This window comes from Manis javanica, chromosome 4 (assembly GCF_040802235.1).
Source record: "Manis javanica isolate MJ-LG chromosome 4, MJ_LKY, whole genome shotgun sequence".
In the NCBI taxonomy this organism is placed as follows: domain Eukaryota; kingdom Metazoa; phylum Chordata; class Mammalia; order Pholidota; family Manidae; genus Manis; species Manis javanica.
In genome coordinates this window covers 175,675,417-175,692,212 of record NC_133159.1, presented here as the reverse complement: position 1 = coordinate 175,692,212, position 16,796 = coordinate 175,675,417, and the positions used below count along the sequence as shown (strand labels likewise).

General features: G+C 51.4%; 1 long non-coding RNA gene across 1 annotated transcript in view; it reads left to right on the top strand.

Moving 5' to 3' along the window:
- Nucleotides 1-16,796, top strand: part of LOC108393355 (uncharacterized) — a 142,566-nt gene that overhangs the window by 19,587 nt on the left and 106,183 nt on the right. The window lies entirely within an intron of this gene.

Genomic DNA, 16,796 nt, shown 5'->3' with positions numbered 1-16,796 from the left:
GAGCACCTCCTCACAGTTTCGTCTTTTCTGTGGACACCCTTGCTACCCCCTGGAGATGTGTATCCCCAAATCCGGTGATTCACTTTGGCTTTTGACTAATGACTTTTTTTTAACCAGCTGGGCTTGTAGACTCCCAGGTGGTTTCCTGTCCCCCTGTCTCCTTGGCAGGAGCTGCCCTCCCTGGTGTGGCCCTACAGCCCCGGGCCCATTTGCCCCCGCCCAGTGCACATGCGCTTAGGGCACTGCCAGGAGAGGGGGAGCAGTGCCCACCCCTCCGGCGAGGGGTCTGGTTCCCAGGACAGCAGACCTGGCTGCCTGCAGGGAGCCCTGGGCTGGGTGACCTTGGACTGCCAGCCCCTTGTCAGTAGGAGCCCTAGTGGAGAATCCTGGTGCTGGGTGTGGACGCTCAGCTGGATGTACACTGGCGGTCAGACCCAGGGGTCTGTTTATCCTGTTGTGCAGCCTCTGACACCTCTAACACAACTGCAGATGTGTGCAGTTGTTACGGCCTTAGCTCTGACTGAGAGGCAGTGAGTGGTAGGTAGTAACTTACTTATGAACACAGTTGCACGTTGTGTTTGAGCATTGGTTGTTCTAAGGCAGCCCCCATGCACACACACATGTGCATGTAGACATGCTCAGACACGTGCACACACACATGCTTGCACATTTCTCACAGTGACCCTATGAGGAAGGCATGAGTATTATCCCCATTTTACAAACAAGGAAACTGAGGCACAGAGAGGGCAAGTAACCTATCAAAGATCACGCAGCTGTTAAGTGGTGCAACCTGGCCCCCAGCCCTTGGGCTCCAGAGGCTGTGTTCTGACACTGGGGCTGCTCTGTGCCAGGTGTTTGGTGGTCGTGTCAGCCCTCCCAATAGCCTTGCAAGGGCTGTTGTTGATTCTCGTGTTCCAGGGGTGGAGCCTGAGGCTCACAAGTTCAGATGACTTGACTTAAGGTCACCCACTTGCTGGCTTAGCTCTGTCAATTCTAAAGGCTGGTGGTGCTCCCCAACAGAGTCAGGCTGTGTGGTTTCCACTACCTGCTGACAAGTTTTCTTATAGGAGTTTTTGGGTCATTAGAAGTGTGTTTTGCCTTTGAGGCGGGCCTGGAGGAGCCGGCAGGTCCCAAGCTCGCCTCCCAGCTGAGAGCGTGGTGGTGGGGGGAGGGGGTGCCCAGGGCCCTCTGGTTGCGGGGGCCCCCTCCTTGCCCGCTGGTGTGCTGTTCTTTGTCCTTTTCCCCCCTTTGCCTCCCCTGCCCCCCGCCTCCATTTTTCATGTTTGACAACATGTCAGGCTCATGAAGACAGCCCACATTTCTTCCCTGAAGGAAATGGCTCTTGTCTTCTCTGTTCAATGTTGGGGGTTGGAGCCTGCTTCACAGGGGCCCCCTCACTGTGTGTAGGGGTCCTGGGGCTGAGGACAGAGGACACATGCTGCCCAGCTGGGTTTGCAGGCTTGAGATGTGGAGTCTGGGAGGCTCTGAGGGACAAAGGGAAGGTCAAGGACATGGTGTTCTGCAAAGCCAGCCTCCATCGTCTTGCCACGCTCTCCGTCTTTATGGTAATGCAAGGTATCCCCCTGACCCGAAAATGCATCCTCCCTCCTCCTTGCCCACACATGGCTGCCTCTTCTCAAGGGCACAGGTGCCTGATGATAACTGAGCACCTACTATGGGCTGGGCTCTGCACTGTTCTGTACGTGTTCTGTCTGCTTCCTCCTGACGTGAGCTCTGGAAGGGATTCCACTTTGCGTGTGCTTGTACCGATGTGGCATGTGATGGTGAGCCCCACCTGGATTTTAAGTCAAGCGCTGAGACTGGAAAGCCGGACCCGCCTGTCTGTGATCAATGCAGGCTCGGTCCCAAGCTCCTCTGAGAAGCCCTCCTGGGGACCCTGTTCCCTCCATGCCATGGCTCAACCTTTGAACTTTTCAGCACTGCTTTTTGAGATCCTGTTATGAGGGTCCATCCTCAACTACTTCGAGTTGCTTTTTAAGTGTATCAACAAGGTTGTAGACTTGAAAATAGCTTTTTCTTATATTTGTGTTCCCCGAAGCACCTAGCTTAGTGCTGGGCATACTGCAGAGATCTGTTTAAGTTCCTGTTACATTGAAAGAAAAGGCTCTCAAAGTGGCATGTGAGTGCCTGTGATGGGCTGGTGACATTATACGTGCAGGTGAATATTAGGATCATATTGCGAATGAGGAAACTGAGGCTTGGAGATGTTGGCAATCGTTCCCAGGATCTGTCAGCTGGGGAGGGGCCCGGCCTCTCTGACCTTGAAGCCCACAGTCTATCCAATTGACCAGCCGTCCCTCAGGCTCCAAGCACCTGGGGGGGGGGGCAAACAACATTTTCAGTTAAGACTCGGCACGCTGGTGATGGGTGACGGGTGTGACACTCATGCCTGGGTTCTTTTTCCCCTGAGCTGTCTCTCTGGACACCAACTGTTTTTTATTTAAACTAGCTTTATTGGGATTTAATGTATATCCTGTAAAATTCATCTCTTGTAAATGTACAACTCAGTGAATTTTAGTAAACTTGTGAAGTTGTGCAGCCATCACCACGATGCAGTTTTTAAACATTTCCATCAACTTCCCCCGCCCCCCTCCCCATTTTCCTCATGCCCGTTTGCAGTTAGTCTCCACTCCCCTGACCAGCCCTAGGGCCCTGCTGCCCTGCTTTGAACGTTTGCCGTTCATGTTATCCATGGAATTATACGTCTGTAGTCTTTCGCATCTGGCTGCCGTCGCTTAGTGACAGTGAAAGGGTTAACCAGAAACCTGCAACACAGGTGGCGGCGGTGGGTTGGGGCAGGGTGAGGGCTGCACCTGGGGGTCCGAGCACTGTCTTGTCGTCAGCACTTCCTGCCTGGACTCCTGATTCTTGCGTCCCACGTTGCCAGCCAGCTTTAATGGCCCAGCTTCTGCCTTCTGGGCTGTTTAAGCTTAATTAAGTCGTAATGACAGACGGAGAAGGTCTGTTTCCTGGCAATTAAAGTAAGTGGAAGACTGGAACTTGGTCCAGCCTTCCTCCCAGCCAGGAAGGACTTGACCTCCCACTGCATTGTTTCCGCTCCGCCTAAAGGGGTCTGGGAGGATGTTGGCCTCTTAAGGCCCGCCCCCCTCCCCCACCCCAGTGCGGTGGCTGACTTTTTCCTTCCCTGGCTGATTCTCAAGGTTGTTGTGCACAAGGGTAAAAATGCCCATTTCATTTCATTTTCAGGCTGCTTCCTCTCTACCCCTCGAACCCTAGTCCAAGGAGACAGGGAGGGAGGAGCCATTTATTCATTCAGCAAACTCATCTGGAATGCTTGGCACTGGAGGGGAGGAGGAGGAGGTGAAGCAGACACAGCCCCAGACCTCCAGAGGCCCCCTGCTGGGAGCTGGGCGAGAAAGCATCAAACAGACCGAGGCTGTGACTGAGGGTGCTCAGTAGCAGGATGAACCGAGCTCTGGCCTCCAGGTGAGGGAGACCACATTGCTGCTTGGAATGGTCAAGGAGAAGGTGGCTGTGGAAACTCGAGGGCCAGGTTGCTGGTGGGGGAAGAGGGGACCTTTGCAAGAGGCGACTGAGTTGTGGGCAGCAGAACACGCAGGCTGGCTGGAGGTGGAGGGGAGGCTGATCCCATACTCGCTTTGGACTTGACCATGGGGCTTGGGGGAGGGGTGCTGGGCTCCTGGACACAGGATCAGGCCTTTCCTCTGCTGCCCGTTCCTCTGAGATGCTCCAGAGAGTTTCTTTGGCTCTTTTCACCACGATTGAAACCTCATTTGTTATTCAAAACAACTTTATATTTAAATACAGTCTCGAATCCCTCCCTCACTGTCATGTATTTGCATTTTCGGGGATCTGTTATCCAGTCTGCGTTTGGTTTTTGCAAATTGTATGCAATCTCAGAGCAGGTGGGTTGAATCTCACTTTTGATTTAACCTTTCTGGTTTTGTTTTTTCCACGTCCCTGTGTTGCCTTTGCATTTTGTTTTAAGGCCCGTATGACACTCTGTAAAGCTAATGTCACAGTTGTGTAACACACTACTGAGTAGTAGGAGACTGCTGGCTTTTCATTGACTCTTGTTCTATCAATGGTGCCCTGAAACTTCTATTTCTCCATTTTACCTTTTGGCCACCTTGGGTGTCGCAGTAACAGGATGCAAGCTGCTGGCGTATTCCTGGCCCCCAGTTTCTCCTTTTTCTCACTGCTGCCTAGCTCTACATTCTGGAATATTTGGAGACTCTTCAGTTTTGTTCCCAGACATGCTTGGCACCCAGCTGCAGCTTAAGGACTGTTTGCCCCCTTAAGTGGATTTCCAGGCTCAGGGTGAAGTGCAGAAATCTTGAAGGACACTCGAAGGGAAAAGGTTAAGTCCTTGCTTGCTCCCTGTCCCCAGGGGGCCTTCTGTCCATGTTTCTGCGTTGGCTCTCTCCCTCCCTCTCCCCCTCTCGCCCCTCTCCATCCCTCTCGCCCTCTCTCTTCCTGCCTTCCCATCCTGGAAGGACCATTAGGCACAGGAGCATTGGAAGGAAGGGAGCAAGCAGTCTGCACTGGGTTCCTTCCAGGTGTTGAAAAGTCTCCCTCCTTTTGGAAGACTCAGGAGCCCTGAGTCCTAAGCAAATGCCCCTGAAAGGAGAAAAGCTGCATTGTACTCATTGTGCTGATGGCCTGGCTCCGAGTGCCACCAATTGCCCTGCTTCGAAAATCACTAAGTGGCGCTGCAGAATATGTGTGTGTGTGTGTGTGTGTGCATGGAATAACACACGAACGCACATGTAGCGGAGGCGGCCTGGCTTTTATCCCAAAGGAACTCTTCTAAGTAATTACTTTCCTAAAAGGAGGGAAAGTGATGGGAAATGTCAGGAGGTGGTTGCAGGTGGGTACTGCTGAGGCTGGACTCGTTCATTCTCACGGCAACCATACTATTAAAACAGTGTCAGGCAATGTGCACGTGGGACGTGGCCTGAAGGTGAAATAGTCTGACGTCTCCTTGACGTGCTTGAGCAGATGTCCATTCACCACTGATGTGATGTGTAGCCATAGTGTGGATTCTGTTCTCTCTTCCTTTCTCTTTTATAACAAAGCTCATTTTCTTGATAGCTTGGTAATGAGCCTTCCTGGCAAGAGAGCTGAGAGTCAATGGACCTTTGTTTTCTTAGCCAGTCCCCAGTGCCAGGCCTTTGGGTGCCCATGTATGGGACCCTTCAGCTGTCATATACATCTTTGTACTCTTGTAACTTTAATTTTTTTTAATAGTAGAGATGCCTGAACTGATTTGCACATCTGGTTTGGAAGTCATAGCCCTCATCCAGGTCCTTGAAACTCCAGTGAGGTCGGGGAGAGGAGCAAATGAGAACCGGCCCACCTGGTTCTCACGCAGGTGTTAGCAGCTGGGGCAGCATGGGCGCCCGCGGGCGGGGCTGCCCAGAGGTGGCCTTCACCGTGGCCAGGGGGTCTCAGCTTGCTTTTCTTCCTCTGGGCCACACACTCCTTGCTTCATCCTCCTTCACTGCAAACACAAGCTCTGGTCTTCAGAGCGCGGAGCTCTCCTTCTGGCGCACGGGCCTCACTGCTTTCTGCTGCCTCCCATCCCCCCTCCTTCCTTGGCTCTCCCCCACTTCCCCTTCCCGAGGTTTTTTTCCCCAGCACACGTGACCAGTTCCTTCCCGTCGTTATGGATGAGGATGTAGGCAGACCCTTGAATGCAGGATGAAATGGGTTTATGCCCAAGCAGCTGGGGGAGACCAGCCCACTTTGCTGCTTCTAGAATCCCCTAATCTAAGTGCCGAATGGGCCCTCGATTTACTGGGGCCCTGGATGATGGAATGGGGGGGGGATGTTAGGGCAGGAGCCACAGAGAACGCGTGTTCCTAAGTGTGTCTGACTTTTTGTGTCCTGAGATTTAAAAAGCAATCGCCTGCCCTCCTTTTTAGGATCCACATCTCTTGCTGAGTTGAGAACTTGCAGTTGCGATGTGATGATGTCAGTCATCCAGGTTTTTGCTTTCCTTTCCATGAGCTCTCATGCCTGTAGTGGGGAGAAAAAAATGAGAGGTAGCACGCACTGGAATGGTATTCAGCCGTAAAAAAGGATGTGACGGCAGGAGGGACCTTGAAGGCATTATGCTCCATAAAGAAGTTGGAAACAACAGGGCCACGTTTTGTATGATTCCCTTTATATGAAATATAGGTAACTGCATGGGAACACAACGGTGTATGATTGCCAGGCTCTGGAGTAGGCAGGCGACTGCTCAGCGGGTGCGGGGTTTCCCTCTGGCAGGATAACAACGTGCAGGCGTTAGGGTGGGGACGGGTGCACAGAGTTGTGAGATGGGCCATGTGCTGCTGACTCTGTGCCTTAAGATGGTTGAAGTGGTGCATTTCACGCTATGTAAATAGTATCATAAGAGAAGTGGAAGGGGTGCAGACGGTTCATCTCAGGGGGAGGCTCAGAGTTTCATGGACTTGGTTCTCTGCCCAACCCAGCCCTCTCATCGTCCCCTGGTCCTGGGATTGGATGAGAACCTTTGCGAAGTGGACCCAATTTTTAAAGAGTCCCTTGGCAGCGGGAAACGGAGTGAGCAATGTGAAACCTGTGTTCTGGCCCTGGGGGCTGAGGAGAAGGGGCTCCTGGCTGCGGGGGCAGTCTCTGTGGTCCATTTGTAAGTGTCCTCAGCTGTCCTGCTCAGGGACCCTGGTCACTCCCTCCAGGCGGCCCAGACTTCCATTGAGTCTCAGGCATTTTTGCTTTGGTGGGCCCCCCTTCCTTAAAAAAAAAAAAATTAAGAATTGCATTTTACAACTGGTTGGTATCAATGCAAATAGGTTAATATAGCGTATGTAGACATTTCCTTCAGCTGAAAAGTTTGAGTTCTTCTTTTCTTCTGATGTCAAAATAAATTAAAATATTTTCATGGCCCTGAAATGTACCAGGGACCCCGGCACCGTGCCTCTGTGCCCAGCTTACCGCGGCTGAGACCCTCCTTCAGAGACGGAGGTCCTGAAGAGTGACAGCAGATCCCCTCGGAAGCTCAGTGTGAGCCCCCCGCCCCCACCTTCAGGGTGCCACGGGGGACATCGGTGAGGGTGGTAGCTGGGCAAAGGGCTCTCACGTGCTGCTCCAAGCACAGGCCCTTCTGAGCCAGATTTCGAGGATCAGATGGCTGTTCTTCTTGGGCAAAGAATGCACTTATCCCCCCAAAGCAAAGCTGATTCCAGTTCTCTTCCTCCAGCATTTGGGCTCATGCATCGTGGGGGACACAGAGATAAGAGGGCTTCTCCCTCCCAGGAGTGACGGTCTGGCTTAGCCTGTATTTGTAGCCAAGAATCCCAAGGCAATGGGTGATGAGGGCCTGCTCTGTGGACCAGACCCGGGATTCACAGTCACACAGGCTGGAGCGCAGGTACCGTTCCTTCAGGAAGAGGGGCTGCATCATTTGGGACGTACGCGGGTTTCAGCAGATTCATCCCTCTTGTGGATGTAGGAAAAGGTCGACATTGTCATTCTCGTCCAGGAAACCGTTTTTTGGGGGGGATTGTTTCTGATATAAAATATTCATTAGTAGGGGACAAAAAAGGGAATAAGTCCAGGAAATTGGAGTCAGAATATTTAACCATGTTTTTGATCCTAATGTGAAGGAAGTAGCTACAAAAAAATTGGTGGCTGCCCTGCTGTGCCATTTCTGCAGGGCTGTCCTGGGATGTTGGCTCCCATGTCAGCTGTGCCCCGGGGGTCGGGTGAAGTGGCAGGGAGGCCACAGTCCCCGTGGGCCCTGGGGCAGAGCAGTGCCAGGAGTTGTGGGGGTGGTGGGCAGAGGTGGGGGTGTCCTCTTGTCCTTGCACGCCTTTGTGGATTTGTGACAAGATGCCTTGATCCTTTCTTGTATTTTCTGAGTTTCTCTGGGGCAGGACCCTGCTGGGTGGCTGGACCTAGGTATGGGAGGGACACAGCCATCTCTCATGGCCCATGGTGCCTTTTGGGGGGTGGGGAGCCTGCACGTGCCCTCACACAGACACATGCACGTGCCCACACACGCCTCCCTTACTCTTTAGAGTGACACAGCAGCTGAAACCTAGTAACATGCAGCATGAGCTGCAAAGGTTTATCGGTCTCTGGGGGAAGGCTTCTGGCTCTGTGGCGGGGGATGGGCCCAGGCGCCTGGGGCCCCACCGTAAGCTTGCTCAGCGGCATTGGTCCCAGGTTTATCCCACCTCCGGGTCACCCAGGGCAGGATTCTGAGACTGGGCTCATATTTGTCTTTTGGGAGGTGCCGCTTGCGAACACGGAAACCACCCTCGCTGAGTTAAGACTTCCCGGAGCTCGGGCACCAGCTGCCCCAGACATCGGCTGCTGAAGTCACTTTGTGCTTTGGAGACTTGGGTTATCTGCAGGATGCGTGATGGGAGGCTTTGGGCGCTGGAGCCGGTGGAGTGAGGTGGTGTACCTGCGCTCACGCCTGTATGTGGGAGAACAGGCTCTGTAAAGTGGTGTGAGCGGCGGGTGTTCAGTAGCATCGTGGTTATTTAAAAAATCCGTGCATCACTTGGCACGCGTGGGAGCTTAATACAAATGCAGACCGAGCGGCCGGCTTTGCAGTCCTGTGTGCTCCCCGGTGCCTCCTTCCCGCTCTATAGGTGAACACGGGTGGGTGGGAGTTCAGTGTGAGGCTGAGAAGCGCCTGCACCTTGCAGCTCGGGGAGCAGTGGGGTCTAAGGTGGGCATGTCTGATTGCGGGATTTCTCCTGGGGAGCCAGGTCCCGGCCCGCCGGACTCATGGACTGTGGTGCCCTCTAGTGTTCAGGCATGATTATTGCAGGTGCTTCTACAAATTCACCGACTTCAGGTAGGGACCGCAAAACTGAAAGTCCAGGCTTTCTTTTCTCTCCCCCAGTGGACATTGCTTTAAAAAAGACACGTCTTTGCAAAATATTAAAGGTACTTACACCTGGCCTTGACACCAAAAAGATTTAAGGAGTTTTATGCATAAAATTTTATTTTTATATATAAAGAAAAAGAGGGTGGAAACAGCTAAGATGATGCTTTGGACAAAACTAGGATAAAATACTCTGCTATAATCCCTATATACAGCATGGATATGTTCTGGAGTAGTCTGGAGTAGTCTAGAGCTTTCTAGATCAATGGGAGCAATTCTCACCAGAGATGCCCGAGGACTCTGGGCCCCCGAGGGCGCTGTGCGCATCGTGGGCAGTGTGCCACGTGGCTGATGCATCATGTGCTCTCAGGAAAATCTCAGCTTCAAGGGCCTTCTAGGTTCATTCCCTGCCCTGTCCCTCTAAGGAGGCCTGTGGTGTCAACACCAAAGACCAGGCCTATGCCTTGGAAGGACAGGTAACGTAATGAAGAATGTTCTTCTGAATATCCAGAGGGGTGGCTGTCCACCCAGAGTGCGGGCGAACCACCTGGAGGTTCTAGAACACACATCCCTGGTCCCACCTCCAGATTTTCGGATTCAGTTTTTCCTGGTGGGGCCTGAGAATTAGAATTTGCAATTCTAATAAGCTCCCCAGGATGCTGATGTGGCTGGTCCGGGGACCCCATGAGTCTAGAAAGAACAGATCAATCCTCATCTTTCTGGTTTGCCTCCTATAACAGCTGCTGGCAGTGGAGCTTTTGGTAAATTTTCACAGACCTGCTCTACCAGGCCCCAGAGGGCATCTCCTCCATACAGGTGGGAAACGGAAGCCCCCTGCTGGTGGAGCTGACGCCTTGCAAAAATCCAGGGGTCCAGGTCTTGTCTGTGCTCTGTTCCAACTTGACTGTCCTCAGAAATGGTCTGTTCCACTCGTGACCGACAGAGCAGCAAGCTTGAGCGCCTGCGCTGTTGCTGCAGGCTGCAGTCTTTAGCCTAGAAAAGGTTCTAAAGCAGTTGTTCCTAAACATTCATCTTGACCTTAAAATAAAAACCTCCAGTGATGCAGAGATGAAACATCACAGTGTTGCCTGCACAGCTCCTGATGTCTCCCTCCGGATGCAGGCAGCCTCCGGTCCCCTTGCTAAGGAGGTGGTCTGCTCTGGTGGGTTCTTTGAAACCAGTCAGAGGTTGCGGTGGTCCCCCAGGCACTGTGTCTTCAGCTCTGTGGACTGGATAGACAGCAGGACAGGGGTTGTCAGGGTTCCTTCAGCAGTTGCCACAGGAAGCCCACATCTCTCCAAATAAAGGAATCTTATTTTTTTTAGGGCTGAGGGGGTGGAGGGATGGGGTAAATACAGCCCCTCAAGGGGGAGAAACAACAACGAAGAAATGCAAACATGTATTAAGCATGATTTAAGAGACTTTCATCTGTTTAATCGTCACAATAAAGCTCAGCCCTGCCTCCATCTAGACTGTGCTGGACGAGGAAGGTGAGGCTCAGCCAGGTGCCCGAGGTCACACACACAGGAAGTGACAGAGTTGGAATCTAACCCAGGCAGCCCGGTCCTCAGGCTGGAGCGCTTGAGGTTTAAAAGATGTGGGACCAGAACCTACATGAATTTTCCATGGTGGTGATTGTTAGTATGTTTCTCTAGGTGAGTCCTGCTAACTAACTCTGATGAGTGAACGTAAAGCGCTATCTCGTGTGTGTGTGTGTGTGTGTGTGTGTGTGTGTGTGTGTGTGTGTGTGTGTGTGTCTGGGTCTGGGGGTGCTCTTCTTGTATAAGGAGCTCAGAGCTGTCTGCCAGTTTCTGCCAGGGGCCAAGGAAGAACAAATCAATCTGGTTATTTCTGACAGATGGACCTCCAAAATTACAACAGTGGTTGAGTGACACGCCTCCTTTCTGCCCTTACACAAATCTTGGCTGAGCCCTGGGAAAGCACTGACTGGTTTGTGACAAGCTCCGCTGTTGGGAAGCCTTAGAGTGAGCCGGGGTGGCCTCTGTCCTTGACCGGCGCCGATCCTGGACCTTGATGGGGTCTGTCGCCACATAGAGGTTCTTCTCTGTATCACTCCCCAAAGTACATCTCTCCCAGTGCTGGGTCTGAAACCCCTCTGACAGAGGACCCCTGCAGGAAGGGCTTGTCTCTTCTAGGACACTGAGGTCTCTGATAGGAAGAGGTGGTGGTTTTCCATGAGTCCTGACTCAGAAGGTGCAGGGGATCGTGGACGAGATGCGGGTCCGATGCGCCGCTGAATGCTATGTGACTTGGTCCAGTTACTTAACTCCCTCATTGTTAAGTTCCCATCTGAAGGGACGTCGAAACTTGTCGTGGTTTGGGAATTAGAATAATAAAGTGCCTGGCACACCGTAGCTGCTCTGGTGTGTTTCATGATGGATTGTGGACGTGTCGCCAGGGAAACTGGGTACAGATTTCTGCCATCACCCTGTTGTCTAATTCCTGGGGTGGATGATGGTTTGACCCATTATCCACCTGTTATATCAAGTACAATTGTTAAAATGAACTTAATTCTGGATTTACTGAAAATCTACAGTTAGGACAGAGTTGCTGTCTGCCTCTCACCCGCTGCTCCAGTTGCTAGCCTCTTCCAGAGCCCGGGTAGCATCGTCACAACAGGGAAATTTGTATTGGCACAGCGCTATTCACTAAGCTACAGACTTTGTGTTTCCCTGGTCTCTTCACTAATGACTATTTTCTGCTCACGCATCCAGTCTGGACAGTTCCCCATTGCAGTTAGTCCTCTCTGGTCTGTGTGGGTTCTAATGACCTTGACAGTTCTGGGGGGGTACTGGTGATGTGTTTTGAAGAATGTCGCCCACTGTTGTTCTGTTGAATGTTTTCTCATAATAGTCTGGGGTCTGGGGAAGAAAACCACAGAGTGGAAATAGTCTCATTGCATTGTATCCAGGCCTGCGTGGTATCCATACGATTTATCCCTGGTGATGTTGAGGCCGATCTCTTGATAATGTGGTGTCTGCCAGGTTTCTCCACGGAAAATTTGCTGTTTTCCCCTTTCCTTACTGTGTTCACAGAAGAGGGTCACGAAGTTTGGCCTACATTTAATGGGAGGGGAAAGAAAGCTCATTTCCTGGAGGGGAAGCTATCTACATATGTTGTTTGGAATTTTTAAATTTATTCAGTCACTTTTTTATAATCTGTGTGGCTCATGCCTGTTAAAACACATTTCGCTTGTCTTGATCACAGAATAATTCCTTTCAGGCTGGGAGGGGTAGCCCTTAGTTCTGGTTCTGGCGTTGTGGGTAAACAGCCCTCTATTTAAAAAGCCCGGAATAATGCATATGTCTAAATAACTCCCTGGAACTTGGACTCAGAGTCTTTTGGTCCAATGGGAAGTAGGTTTTGCAGTGGGCCCAGTTGGTGGCAGGAAATGGCCATATCCCTGCAGTGACCATGGCCTTTGGCTGTTGCATTTGGGAGAAGTGGCCTGTCTTGGGCTCCCCTCCTGTGGAAACCCTGGTGCTGCTAACACTGAGTGTGCCTTGGGGCAGGTTACTGCCCCATCCTTCACGCAGCCCCACCATCCACAAAGGTGGAGGCTGGGGCTGGAGATCATGTCTGTCCACGCAGAGCACATAGGTTTTTGTTATTAACCCTGAGGACGTTCTGTGAGGAAGACACAGGCATTGTCCCATCTTCCTGGTGAGAAAGCTAAATAGGCTGGAACCTTTCTGAGGTCGTTGCCAGGCATGGTAGGACTGGACCGAGACCCCTGCTGACTGACCCCGTTGCAGGCTAAGGGGTTTGCATGGTGCCCACAGTGGCACCTTGCAGGCGCTGTGCACCTCGGACACGTGTGGAGCCACCTTCACCCCTTCCCTAGTCCCTCCCCCAGCCCCCAGAGCCCTCAGCATTAAATAGCAGTCTGGGCTGAGAGGTGGGGCTATCACCACGGGGTGAGGGGACCTCTGAGGGTCACAGGTCTCACTCTGGTGGACCTGCCATTCTCTGGGGCTGGGAATTGGTCTCATGGGTCCTGACTCCCTCAGGGCTGGAGGTGACCAGGTATCCATTGACAGAGTGACTCTAGAGGGAGGAGATGGGTGTGTGCAGCAGATGCCCTCGAGCCTCCTGACTTGGGAGCCAGAGGGGAAACGGAGGGAGGGGCAGCGCTTCAGAGACCTCTTCAGGTGTTGGGGTTCTTGGGGCCTCGGCCATGGCGACCCACTTCCTGGTGTCAAGGCATTAAGAGGCCACTTTATTACTTGGCTGTCGCCTGGTTAACGAGGGATTAGAGGTTAGAGGGAGGTACCCTCCGTCTCCAAGGGTCAGCCTTTGTCCCTGGATGGAGCTGACCACACACTGCCTAGGTCTGCTCTTTGAACCCAGAGTGCGTGGGTGAGCGTGTGAGTGTGTGCATGGGTGTGAGTGCGTGTGTGCACAGGCGTGTGTTCACGCGAATGTGGGGTGTGTGCACTGCAAGGGTGTGCATGTGTGGGTGTATGGAAGTATGCATTGTGAGTGTACGCACCGTGTATGAGGGCATTTGTGTACCGGTGTGTGCACGCATGCCTGTGGGGTATGCAGGCAAACGTTTGGGGCTGTGTGATGTGTGAGTGCATAGGTGCAGGTGTGTGAGTGTGCACATGTGCATGTGTGGGGTGTGTGCATGCCTGTGTGACTGCAGACGTGTGAGTTGTGTGCACAGAGGCCATTGCCTCCATGTGATGCCTTCTTTAGATGTGTCAGTGTGACCTGCTAGGTGTCACCGTCCCACTCGTCAGGGGGACTGTTTTCTTGTGCTTCAGATGCTGCAGGTCTGGGGTTGGGCCGGGAGGGCAGCGTTGTGAGGGCCTCGGTGCTGAGTTACAGTTTGGGCTTCGATTTTGCCGGTATTGGGAGGCACCGAAACAGCTCTGGACAGGGATTAGGGGAAGAGATACCTGCGCTGGGGCTGGGGAGGGAGCTGTCGGCTGGGACGTCTGGCTGCCGTGGTAGTGCAGGGGTATGGGAAGTGTAGACGGTAGCAGCCTGGCTGGCTGTGATGTTGGGAGTTGTTTAGATCTGGCAGAGACGTCAGTCAGTATGTCTACAATTACTAATCTATACCCTGCCTTAATCTAAAAGAGATTTGTGGAGTAGTAAATCATCACCTTAGAATTTAATTTTCTTTCTTTCTTTTCATCCACTCTTTCAGCAAATAGTTGAGAACCTAACACATGCCAGGCCCTGTTCTTAGTACTTTACTTGCTGAATTCATTATCCAATGCTGTATAACAAATTACCCCAAACTCAGCAGCTCAAAACAACCACTATTATCTCCTTTTTCTGGGGAGTAGGAATCTGGGTGTGGCTTAGCCATGTCCTCTGGCTCAGTGTGGTCAGTACCATGGGGGTGCAGTCATCTGAAGGTCTGAGTGGGGCAGGGTCCAATTCCAGGCTCACTCAGTGGTCGTCAGGCAGATGTAGCTCCTCACTGGTACTTGGACTGAGGGCCCTGGTTCCTTGTCACATGGGCCTCTTGCTAGGACAGGTCACACTGTGGCAGTGCTGTGAGAGGGGACAGCAAGACAGAAGTCACAGCCTTTATAAGCCAGTCTTGACCAGATGGTGTCCTTGGTGCCTGTGTTCATGGGATGCCGCACAGCCAGCCTGGGCATCGAATGCTCACCTTCTGTTTATCTTAAAATAAGAGTAATTGGTATTTGCTGTGGAACAAACATGTTTTGGGCAGGATGTACTAACTGAGCAACGTTGGGCAGATTATGAGTCATCCATGCAATGGACAGAGTAGCAGCACCCTTGTCTTGGGGAGGACCGAGGCCAAGTCTGGCTTGGGACTTACATTCGCTTATCATATTGTACAGAGAGCCAAGCAAAACAGAGAGTGCGTATGATTAATATTCAGCCAACATTTAATTCCCTTCCAGAGTGATGTTCTAGGCTTGAGGGGGCAGAGATGAATAAGAATAGAATCCTCTGTCTCATCTGAGCTCATGGTGGCCGGGGAGGCAGATATTTAAATGGATTGTTACATCTGAAGGGTGTGGGTTATGGTCAGCTCTGTGTTAGCAATGCCGAGTGCACAGAGGTGAGGGCCCAGAATGAAAACCCTGTCTTGGTGAAAATCCTGAATACCAGGATCTGCCCGCAGGCCTCAGAGGGTGATGGACACCCCTCACCTGAGCGTGTTGGCTTGAAGAATGGAATTCTGACCTCTGTTTGACTTACAGGACTTTTGTAGTATTTTGGCTTTCTGCTTTGTGGTGAAGAAAGAGGATTCATTTTCCTGCTGTAAAAACCTGTCTTACAGGTGACAATCACAGGGTCCCCACCCAGGAGTGGCCTTAGTTGGGCAGGGCCAGTGTCCCCTGTAGGCACATGATATTTTTGGGGGCCTATCAAAGTATTTAAAATTCTTTTAAAATTAGAAAAGTGAATACAATAGTCAAGAATATATAATGTATCCAACCTAATTGTTTTTATGTTGTCTTTTTACTGACACAGAGTTAAAGCACAGTTAAAAAAATTTTTTTTTTTTAATGAAAGAATCAGTCCACAAAGGCAAAATTGTGCCTGCAAGCGTCAGAATGCAGCTCTGTAAATGCATCCTAGGCCCTGACGTTGTCCCAGCTTTGCAAGTCTAGAGATTGTCAAATTCCAAAATACTCAGTATGCACCCAGCATTAGGGCCCTTGGGGGTCCCTGTGACATAGCAATGCTCTTACAACATCATAGAGGAGACAATTTAAGAGTAAAATACCTTTCCACTGCCAAAAGTCCATCAGTCAGATAGAAACCTCACTGGACCTGGGGCAGATAAAGCACAGTTATTATTATTATATTTTTGTCAAGGGAAGTGAAGACTCCGTGTGTTAGGCACATGGGAGGTTCTGAGCAAATGAATGTTGAGAATGGCTTTCCCACAACCACATTTAATTATGCTTTTTTTTGTTTCTGCATCCCCACTTGCAGGATACTCTGACCCTGGACAGAAAATGAAAGCTAAATCCACAGTTTCCCAGGAAAATATCAGCATTCTTGTCTATTCACTTAAAGTGAGGGACTCTTTTGCATAGATCATCCCCCAGTTGCTTGGCAAACATGGTACCCAAACATTGGCAGAGGGGTCTCTCAGACCACCCCCAGGTTCGATGGCTCGCTGGAGGACTCACAGGACTCAGCATGCAGTAGTAAACTCATGACTATGATTTGTTCCAGTGAAAGGGTACAGAGCAAAATGAGCAGATTTGCACAGGGGGTGAAACCCAGAGGGGGCCAGCACACACTGCTAAGCACCTTTTCCCGGGGTGGGGCAGGTGGGGGCGTCCCACAGAACATGCTGCCGGGAGCGCACATGACCGCAGAGTATTGCGAGTGCAGCTCGTGAATGGAGAGGCTCTCTGCGTGGTCAAGGCACACTGGATTCCAAAGATTTGCTGTAAAAAAAAATAACATAAAATAGCTCATGAATAATTTCCACAATACTGATTTCATGGAATGATAAAAGTGGAGATTTAGTTGGTTTCAGTATCATTGAAACTACTTTCAGCTGCTGCTTTTTAGCTCTTTGAAGTTCTACTAGAACATTTAAAATTACTTGTGGGGCTTACTGACCTTCTCTTGGTCAGCAGCGGCCTGGGCCAGGCACTGCTCTGAGCCGTTTCGTCCTCCCTCCTGTAATCCCACCCTGTAATAAGGGAGGCCACACCCTTTTCCCGTGATACACGTGAGAGAATGGGCGTACTAAGAGGTGATGTCACTTCTCCCAGCTGTGGGCAAAGGGATGGAGAGAACTGGGATTTGTCTCCAGGGTATCTGGTTCCAGAAGCCACCCTCCTGACCACTTTCTAGCCTTTCAAGATGTCACTCTTCCCAAAATGCTCATGACAGCCTGGGAAACAGGAAATGGGTGCTAATGTCAAAGGGTTTGAAAAGCTCTGTG